The sequence below is a fragment of the Bos taurus genome, chromosome 10, assembly GCF_002263795.3.
Source record: "Bos taurus isolate L1 Dominette 01449 registration number 42190680 breed Hereford chromosome 10, ARS-UCD2.0, whole genome shotgun sequence".
NCBI lineage: Eukaryota > Metazoa > Chordata > Mammalia > Artiodactyla > Bovidae > Bos > Bos taurus.
Window position 1 is genome coordinate 3,449,364 of NC_037337.1, and position 10,415 is coordinate 3,459,778.

Below are 10,415 nucleotides of genomic sequence, written 5' to 3' on the forward strand. Positions count from 1 at the left end.
CATGCAGTACTATATGCTGTTAAATTCATTTTTCTAAAATGTCACTTACATTATTTTTCTCCTCAACTCCAAAATGCTAAGTGTCTTACCACTCTCACATGGGGTGAAGTCTTAAGTTTTATCTGTGCACATGAAATCCACCCACCATCTGGCCCAAGTAAACATTAGCTCTCCCTGTTCTCCCTAAACAGCATTCTATTTTAGACAAGTTAATCAGCCACATCCTGCCAGTATCTTCAAACCTGACTCCCTCCATGCCATGCTCAGGCTATGATACTTTCTTGCAGTCAAAGTCTGTTAAGCATAGAGCTCTGTTTTCACTAGTGGTAAACAAGGAAATTTGACCCTCTTACCAAAACTATAACTAGAAAAAATTATTTAAAAAATTCATTTGAGTTCTCATGCAGCTAATAAATAAATAAAAGTGAAGAATTGTAAGTCAATACCTGCAAGATAAAGGAAAGGTGGATAATTGAGTAGAATATTGGGGGCTATTCATGCCCATATTATCTGCTGATTCTGTAACTGCACACTGAGAAGTTGAGCAGAGCTTTGGACAATCACAGTGACAAAGTAACATGGGTTAGACTTTGGGCTATACAAAGGAAGACAGGAAGATCGACGTCTTAGCAATAGAAAAGTGGACTAAGAAATGGATCATATTTCAGAACTTAAACCTCAGATTGGTATCATTTCTGGTTTTAACAGTATTAAGGTGATTCAGATGGCTAGTGCCACTTCTTTCTGTAAGGAAAAAAAAAAATGTCTCTCTTCTGCAAAGATGATAAAACAGACACACACTTTAGACTCCACATTATCTCTAAATCATTTCATATATTATATCCTGAAAAAAGCATGAAAGTGTTAGCTGCTCAGTCAAGTCCATCTCTTTGCAACCCCATGGACTGTAGCCCACCAGACTCCTTTGTCCATGGAATTCTCCAGGCAAGAATACTTGGATGGGTAGCCATTCCTTTATTCCAGATTTTCCCAGCCCAGGGGTCAAACCTGAGTCTTCCACATTGTAGGCAGATTCTTTATCGTCTGAGCCACCAGGGAAGCCCTACTATATCCTGAACCCAACTATAAAAATCACTAGCTACAAATAGAGTAAGCAACATTTTACAAAGTCAAGAAAAACAATAAATTATAGAAATAAACCCTTAAGAGACCTTCATAATGGAGTTATCAGACACAGACTTTAACTTCACACAGTAGATCCTTGAACAATGCAAAGATTAGGGGCACTGACCCCCCGTGCAGTTGAAAATTCACACTTAAACGTTTAACTCCTCAAAAACGTAACTACTACTACTACAAAAAACAAACAAACAAATAAACAAAACCAACCTTAACTATTAACAGTCTGCTGTTGACGAGAAGCCTTACCAGTAACAAACAGTTGATTAACACATATTTTGTATGTTATATATACTATATACTGTATCCTTACAGAAGAGTAAGATAGAGAAAAGTTTAAGAATAACATAAGAGGAAATATATTTATATAGTATATATATTTATTGAAAAAATATTCATTTATAAGGGGACCTATACAGTTCAAACCTGTGTTGTTCAAGGGTAAATTGTACGTTCAACAAAACAGAAGACTGAATTTTTTTCATAGAAAATAAAAAAGAATCAACTGAAAATCCTAAAACTGGAAAAGAAAATAATTGATATTAAGAATTAAAAAGATAAAATTGAAAGCAAATAAGACTTTATGAAAGGAAAGATTTGTGAAGTGTAAGAAATGTCAGAGAAAATATCCTTGATACAGGGTCAAAAAAAATTTCTAAGATAAAAACACAAAAAAGTGTAAGACCCAAAATTAATGAGACAAAGAAATGTAATAAGAATTCAGTAGGAAAATCTCATACACATGTAGTTAGAACCCCAGATAAATAGAGTTAATGCAAAATGGAATAGAAATAATATTTTTAAATATAATGGCTAAGAATTCTTCAAAATTGAGAAAACATATCAAGTCACAAATTAATGAACCCCAGGCATGATGGACACAAATTCCTTAAATCTCTAAAATACATTACAGTGAGTTGTAAAAAATTTTCTTTATTTTAAAGTAGAGGAATAAAATATATCATTTCCAAAGAAATACAAATATTGGTAGTTAACTTTGACAGAAGCAAAGAAATGATAACTACCAGACTAATGTTTCATAACCAGTAAGTATTTTCTCTGAAAAATAAATATAAAGGCAAACATTTTTCTTGAAAAATAAAAAGAGAAGCATTTTAATCAAAGAATACTATGAAGATTTCCTAGGCATAAAAAAGTTTATGCTAGAGAGATGCTAAAAGATATAAGAAATACAGAGTAATATAAAGGATTACTGAATGGGAAATTAATTTTTTTTCAGTGTTTTGTAGTTTTTATTTTTTTTAATTTATTTTTTAACTTTACAATATTGTATTGGTTTTACCATATATCAAACTGAATCTGCCACAGGTATACACTTGTTTCCCATCCTGAATCCTCCTCCCTCCTCCCTCCCCATACCATCCCACAGGGTCGTCCCAGTGCACCAGCCCCAAGCATCCAGTATCGTGCATCGAACCTGGACTGGCAACTCGTTCCATATATGATATTATACATATTTCAATGCCATTCTCCCAAATCATCCCACCCTCTCCCTCTCCCACAGAGTCCAAAAGACTGTTCTATACATCAGTGTCTCTTTTGCTGTCTCATATACAGCGTTATTGTTACCATCTTTCTAAATTCCATATATATGCGTTAGTATACTGTATTGGTGTTTTTCTTTCTGGCTTACTTCACTCTGTATAATAGGCTCCAGTTTCATCCACCTCATTAGAACTGATTCAACTGTATTCTTTTTAACGGCTGAGTAATACTCCATTGTGTATATGTACCACAGCTTTCTTATCCATTCATCTGCATAAACACTAACAGTAGAAAATATTAACAAAATGAGTTATAACAAAAAAACAAAAATAATGAAACATTTATATTTAATTGACATACACACCAAAACAATAGTGTTTAAGTAAGAAGGGGAATAAATAATATTAAAGAATTTTAAGGGCCTTACATTCTCAGGAAAGGGATAAAATACGAAATTTAAAATAAGTATTTAGAAGTGAAGGGCACATACTGTCACTAGGATAATTATTAAAAGTAAAATAAGAGATGTACAAATGACAAGTTAATAGAAGATAAAAGGGTATAATACAAAAATTAATCCTGAAGACGGCAAGGAAAGAGAAAAAGTTAAACATCTTTAAATACAAAGAATGCTGAAGTGTCAGTCGCTCAGTCATGTCTGACTCTGTGCAACCACATGGACTATAGCCCACCAGGCTCCTCTGTCCATGGAATTCTCCAGGCAAGAATACTGGAGTGGACTGCCATTTCCTTCTCCAAAAGAATGCTAAAGTTGATTTAAAACCATGTATATCAGTAATTATATAAATTTAAATGTACTAAATATCCAAATTTTTTAATCATCAAAATATTTAAAAACACTGAACCCAACTATATGCTACATCTAGAAACAACTCAAAAATATAAGAATACAAACATTTAAAGCTAAAGGGATGAAAAAGAATACCATAAAGAATACTGAACCAAAAAAGCCCACATAATTTTGTTAATCAAAGAAAGTAGAGATTTTTTTTTTTTAACTTCTCTCAGTTGTTACTAAGGTCAATCAGACTAAAAGAAACAAAATTGAATATGACTATGAAAGATTTGACCAACACAGCAGCAAGCCACACACCAATGAATGTTTGGTAAACTGCTAAAAAACACATTATTGGCAAGGACACACAGAACACTTATTTATAAAAATTGATCTTATACTGTCCCCAAAGATAGTTTCCAAAATTGTCAAAGGACTGAAGTCAGAGTATGCTCTCTAACCACACTGGAATTAAACTAGAAATTGCTCTTTGAAAATGTAACTAAAAATCTCCACATCTTTGGAGGTTAATCAAAACACTGCTGAACAAACAATGAATCACAGAAGAAATCACAAGGGAAATAAAACGCTTGTGAAATGAATGATTTTTAAAGGGGCAAAATCTATAGGATGTAGGTAAAGAGAATTGCACCTTATCATTTATATAAGCTTTACATTGTTTTCCACATATTAAGTTCTTACTAGAAAATAAAGATGCTGAAAAATAAACACTACAGTCTTCTGTCTTAAAAAATTAGAAAAAGAAATGCTAATCAAATTTTAAAATAATAGAAGACAGAAAGAAATAAAGAGCAGAAAGAAATAAAGAATCAAAACTACAGTGAAGACAATCAGTTAAAAGATGTTTATTGAAGAGATTAATCAAATCAATAAAACCCTAGTGAAAGTAATTTAAGAAATACAAAGGGTAAATAAGCAATATAGAGAATGAAAAAAGGAGGTTACAGGTCATATACTATAAACATTTATGCTAATACATATCAAAATTCAGATGAAATAAAAACTCTTAGAAAAATATTTTACCAAAACTGACATGAGAAGACACAGAAAAAATTCTTTACCCTAATATAACTATCAGGGAACTGAATCTATAATTTAAAACATATTCACAAAGAAAAATCCAAACCAAAATGGTTTTACCAATGAATTGACTGAGTACTTAAAGAAAAATTACCACCAATTGTACTTAAACTTTTCCAGAGAATAGAAAAAGAGAACTTTTCAGATCATTTTATGAGGTTTTATGAACCTCATTTCAGATCATTTTATGAACTTTTCAGATCATTTTTATGAGGTTAGCATAATCTTGATGTCAAAACCTGTCACACATATTAAAAAGAAGAAAAAGTATAGGCTGATTTTAAAACAATAGGTGAAAAAAACGTTTTAAAATTGTCAAATTCAGCAACATATAACAAGGATGATCTATCATGAAGAGGCTGAGCTTATTCTGGAAATGAAAAGAAGGTTCTACATTTGAAAGCCATCCATGTAATTCACCTCATTAACAGAATAAAGGAAGAAAAATATACTATTATCACACTTGATTCAGAAAAAGCATTTGATAAAATCCAACATCCATTCATAGTAAATTAAACTATAATTATTAGCAAACCAGGAACAGAATTTCTCGAGTTAAAATGTTAGAAAATTTTCTTTATAAGATCAGAAATTACACAGGAATGCAGATGAACACTGTCACTATATTAAACATTGCACTGGGTGTCTGATAAGTGTTATAAAGCAAGAAAAGAAAAGAAAAAAAAAGACTCAGAATAGAGGAAATAATACTGCTATTTTTAAATGACAATCGCACATATAAAGATTCAAAAGAAAATACGGACGAATCATCAAGGCAATAAATGTACTCAATAGAACTACTGGTTACAAGGGCAATGTCTAAATATTACATTCTTTATACTAGTAGCAAATAAATAGAAAATGAAATTTTAAAATAGATATAATTTGCAATAGTACCAAAAATATGAAATATCTAAAATAAATATAAAAACATACGTAAGAACTAAAAATAAAGTCAAAAGCATTCTAAGAGTAATTTTTAAAGGACTTACATACTTATATAAGATTTAATATATGTGCACATATAAATCATTCAAGTAGATTTTTAAATGCATAAAATAAAGACTAACAGTGTTCATCTCAGTAGTGAGACTACAAAACATGGCTCTTCTCATACATTTTAGTATTTTCTGAAAGTTTTAGGATAAGATGGTCATGTTCATGAATTAGATAACTCTCTACCATGAGGATCATTATCAGTAATTTCTTCTTAAAATGGTCTGTTTTCAATGCAGCATCAATAAAAAATCAAGCTGTTATTGGGGGGATTGACAAGCTTATGTTAAAGTTTATATGAAAACTAAAATGGCAAAGAATATTCAAGACATTCTTGAGTAAGAGTAAGAAATTATTTATCAGATCAAGTTGTAATATTTTTAAAGAAAACAATGGAGCACATGGAAGATTGTCCTGGGAAACAATTTCATAATTTGAATTACAAAAAAATCATAAACAGAATAAAAGCGCTATCCATAAAAGAAAAGACTGCCAAATTAAACTGTATTAAAATTAACAAAATCTTTTTTTTTTTTTTAATATCTTTAGAATAGTGAAAAGGCAAGTCATAGATGGGGAGATAAGACTCGCTGTACTTAAAACCAGCTAGTGTTTCACTTTTTGAATTTATAAAGACTTCCTAACAGTAAAAAAGATGACTCACATTCCAATAGAAAAATAAAGAAAACATGAATAGGCACTTCACAAAAGAGGATATTCAAATAGACAATACGTATTTTAAAAGATCCTAAACCTTAGATTTAAAGGTGAACTGTGGTGTTGGAGAAGACTCTTGAGAGTCCCTTGGACTGCAAGGAGATCCAACCAGTCCATTCTGAAGGAGATCAGCCCTGGGATTTCTTTGGAAGGAATGATGATAAAGCTGAAACTCCAGTACTTTGGCCACCTCATGCGAAGAGTTGACTCATTGGAAAAAACTCTGATGCTGGGAGGGATTGGGGGCAGGAGGAGAAGGGGACGACAGAGGATGAGATGGCTGGATGGCATCACTGACTCGATGGACGTGAGTCTGAGTGAACTCCGGGAGTTGGTGATGGACAGGGAGGCCTGGCGTGCTACGATTCATGGGGTCGCAAAGAGTCGGACACGACTGAGTGACTGAACTGAACTGAACTGAAAATTAAAAATGCAATAATATTACAACTATACACATACAAGACTGGCCAAAAAATTGATAATACAAAAAATATCATATGCTATCACTTACACGTGGAATTTTTTAAAATGCTACAAATGAACTTATTTATGAAACAGAAATAGACTCACAGACTTAGAAAACAAACCTATAGTTTGTAACCAAAGGGAATGTGGTAGGGGATAAAAGAGGAGTTTTGGATTAACATATTCAGACTACTTTACATAAAATAAAAAACTGGACCTATTGTACAGCACAGGGAACTATATTGTCAGGAAGATCTCCTGGAGAAGGAAATGGCAACCCACTCCAGTACTCTTGCCAAGAAAATTCCATGGATGGAGGAGCCTGGTGGGCTAGAGTCCATGGGGTCGCAAAGAGTCGGACACAATTGAGTGACTTCACTCACTCACTCACTCATTCAATATCCTATAATGGAAAAGAATTTGAAGAAGTATATGTATAAATTGGTATAGACACTGTGGAAAATATTTTGTCAGTTTTTACTTAAAAATAACCTTGCCCTAGGACCAAGCAATTCCATACTTAGGCATATATTCAACAGAAATACATGCTTATGTGTAACAAAAAGGTTTTGCAAGAAAATAAAGAAGATATTAGAGAAGGAAATGGCAACCCATTCCAGTATTCTTGCCTGGAGAATCCCACAGACAGAGGAGCCTGGCGGGCTATAGTCCAAGGGGTTGCAAGAGTAGGATACGGCTTATTGACTAAACCACCACCACCACCAAAGATGTGGTACATACATATAGTGGAGTATTATAAAGTCATAAAAAAGAATGAAATAATGTCATTTGCAGCAACATGGTCATACAAGAGTGTCATACTGAGTGAAGTAAGTCAGACAGAGAAGGAGAAATATCATATGACATCCTTTATATGAACAATCTATGGTGGGGTCAATGGTGACCTCCTCCCAGAGGGCTTAAGCCATACCCAGGTCTACTGCACCCAGAGCCCCTGCCCCTGCAGCAGTCCACTACTGACCCATACCACTGCAGGAGACACAGTTCTGGCTCAGTTTCTGTGGGGTCTCTGGGTCCTGGTGTAGACAAGGTTTGTTTGAGACCTCCGAGCATCTCTGGCCAGTATGGGGTTTGATTCTAAATGCAATTTTGCCCCTCCTACAGTCTTTCTGGGGCTTCTCTTTTGCTGTTGAACGTGGGGTATCTTTTTTTGGTGGTTTCCAACGTTATCCTATCAATGGCCATTCAGCAATGAGTTGTTTCCCCCAGCATTAACTCCATCACAGGCCCGCTGCCAGAACTTACACAGGACTGGGGACGCAGACTCTTGGAGGGCACAAACAAAAGTTTATGCACACCAGGACCCAGGAGAAAGGAGCAGTGACCCCACAAGAGACTGACCCGGACTTGTCCTTGAGTGTCCAGGAGTCTCCAGCAGAGGTGTGGGTCAGGTGTGGCCTGTTGTAGAGTTGGGGGCACTGAGTGCAGCATTGCCTGCATGGAAACTTTTGAAGAAGGTCACCATTATCTTCATTACCTCCACCATAATTTGGCCTCAGGTCAAACAACCAGGAGGGAACACAGGCCCGCCCATCAACAGAAAATTGGATTAAATATTTACTAAGCATGGCCCCGCCCATCAGAACAAGACTCAGTTTCCCCCTCAGTCAGTCTCTGCCGAAGCTTCCATGAGCCTCTTATCCTTCTCCATCAGAGAGCAGACAGAATGAAAACCACAATCACAGAAAACTAACCAATCTGATCAAATGGACCACAGCCTTGTCTAACTCAATGGAACTATAAGCTATGCCATGTAGGGCCACCCAAGATAGATGGGTCAGAGTAGAGAGTCCTGAAAAAAGTGGTCCACTGGAGAAGGGAATGGCAAAGCATTTCAGTATTCCTGCTTTGAGAACCCCATGAACAGTATGAAAAGGCAAAAAGATAGGACACCGAAAGATGAACTCCCCAGGTCAGTAAGTACCCAATATGCTAATGGAGATCAGTGAAGAAATAACTCCAAAAAGAATGAAGAGATGGAGCCAAAGCAAAAACAATACCCAGTTGTGGATGTGACTAGTGATGGAAGTAAAATCTGATGCTGTAAGACCAATATTGCAAAGGAACCTGGAATGTTAGGTCCATGAATCAAGGCAAATTGGAAGCAGTCAAACAGAAGATGGCAAGAGTGAACACTGACATTTTAAGAATCAGTGAATTAAAATGGACTGGAATGGGTGAATTTAACTCAGATGACCATTATATCTACTACTGGGGGCGAGAATCGATTAGAAGAAATGGAGTAGCCATCATGGTCAACAAAAGAGTCTGAAATGCAGTACTTGGATGCAATTTCAAAAAAAAAAGAGAATGATCTCTGTTCGTTTCCATTCAATATCACAGTTATCCAAGTCTATGCCCCAACCAGTAATACTGAAGAAGCTGAAGTTGAATGGTTCTATGAAGACCTACAAGACGTTCTAGAACTAACCCCCCAAAAATGATGTCCTTTTCATTATAGGGGACTGGAATGGAAAAGTAGGAAGTCAAGAGATACCTGGAGTAACAGGTAAATTTGGCCTTGGTGTACAAAACAAAGCAAGCCAAAGGTTAACAGAGTTTTCCCAAGAGAACGCACTGGTCAGAGCAAACACCCTCTTCGAACAACACAAGAGAAGACTACACATGGACATCACCGAATTCAGATTGATTATATTCTCTGCAGCCAAAGATGAAGAAGCTCTATAAAGTCAGCAAAAACAAGACCGGGAGCTGACTGTGGCTCAGATCATGAACTCCTTATTGCAAAATTCAGACTTAAATGGAAGAAAGTAGGGAAAACCACTAGACCATTCAGGTGTGACCCAAATCAAATCCCTTATGACTATACAGTAGAAGTGACAAATAGATTCAAGGGATCCGATCTGATAGAGTGCCTGAAGAACTATGGATGGAGGTTTGTGACATTGTACAGGAGGCAGTAATCAAGACCACCCCCAAGGAAAAAAAATGCAAAAAGGCAAAATGGCTGTCTGAGGAAGGCTTACAAATAGCTGTGAAAAGAAGAGAAGCAAAAGAAAAATGAGAAAAGAAAAGATGTAAGAGTTGGATTATAAAGAAAGCTGAGTGCCGAAGAATTGATGCTTTTTAACTATGGAGTTGGAGAAGACTCTTGAGAGTTCGTTGGACTGTAAGGAGATCCAACCAGTCCATCCTAAAGGAAATCAGTCCTGAATATTCATTGGAAGGACTGATGCTGAAGCTGAAACTGTGATACTTTGTCCACCTGATGCAGAGAACTGACTCATTGGAAAAGACTCTGATGCTGGGAAAGATTGAAGGCGGGAGGAGAAAGGGATGACAGAGAATGAGATGGTTGGATGGCACCACTGACATGAGTTTGTGTAAACTCTGGGAATTGGTGATGGACAGGGAAACCTGGTGTGCTGCAGTCCATAGGGTCGCAAAGAGTCAGACATGTCTGAGCGACTGAACTGAACTGATATGCAGAATCTAAAAAGAAGTGATACAAATGAACTTACTTACAAAACAGTAACAGACTCACAGACTTCAAGTAGCAGCTTGCCAGGGGGAAGGATGGATAGAAAGTATACTTAGGGAGTTCGGGATGGGCATATACACACTGCTTTATTTTAAATGGATAACCAACAAGTACCTACTATATAGCACTTGGAACTCTGCTCAGTGTTATGCAGTAGGCTGGATGAGAGGG